The sequence below is a fragment of the Procambarus clarkii genome, chromosome 72 (assembly GCF_040958095.1).
Source record: "Procambarus clarkii isolate CNS0578487 chromosome 72, FALCON_Pclarkii_2.0, whole genome shotgun sequence".
NCBI lineage: Eukaryota > Metazoa > Arthropoda > Malacostraca > Decapoda > Cambaridae > Procambarus > Procambarus clarkii.
The window spans coordinates 4,562,765-4,563,711 of record NC_091221.1 but is presented as its reverse complement, the minus strand read 5'-3'; positions in this window follow the sequence as shown (position 1 = coordinate 4,563,711).

Below are 947 nucleotides of genomic sequence, written 5' to 3'. Positions count from 1 at the left end.
AATATTCATTCGTAAGCCGAGGTGTCACTATATATAACTAAAAAATTAAACTCAGGATTACTTTCAACCCCCACCCCTTTTGCTCTACTCCATCGCCACCTACCTTCACCCCCCTCTATGATGTACTCTTCCATAGACACCTACCTTTGCCCCCCTCCTCCCCTCTACTCCTCCATCATCACCTATCTTCACACCCCCTCCCTTCTCCTCCTCCATCGTCACCTTCCTTTCACCCTCCTCTATGATGTACTCTTCCATAGACACCTACGTTCACTGCATATAATGCTCCCCTCTACTCCTCCATCGTCACCTACTTTCACCCCCCCCCCTCCGCTCTACTCCTCCAGGGTCGCAGACAATTTCACGAGCGTGAGAACTACGAGTTCTCTAACCACTCTCACACTCCTACTCTCTCACCAGTGAGGGGGAGGGAAGGAGGGAGGAAATGAAGGAAGAAAGGTGGGGGAGAGAGAATAGGCAGGGGAGAGGAGGGCCTAGATACATTTCTTCCATATAGATAGGTAGACTGAGGGAGAGCTGCTTGCCAAGAGCCCTATCAGACAGGCTTCCTATTCCTCAACCCTCCCTAATATGCCACATCCTGGTCAGGACAACTTGCTCGATTGTTATTCTTGGTGTGACTCGAGAACTGACCTCGAGGCGGGGCATGGGCATGGATTATCTCCCTGGGGCACGCACCTCCCTGCCCCAGCTCTCTCTCTATACTAGATGTACAATAGTACATTCTGCGTACATTCATTCTGAGCAATAATTCAGTAGTAGTTTGCAGTATATAAATAATAAAATAATACTAACAGCCCAATGCATCATTGCCCTTGATGGTAAATGCCCTATGGTAAAAGCATTCAAAATATGAATAAGATGTATTATGTTCAATGAGTGCTGTTACAACTTCATGTAAAATATGCAGGGCTAAGCTGAATTTG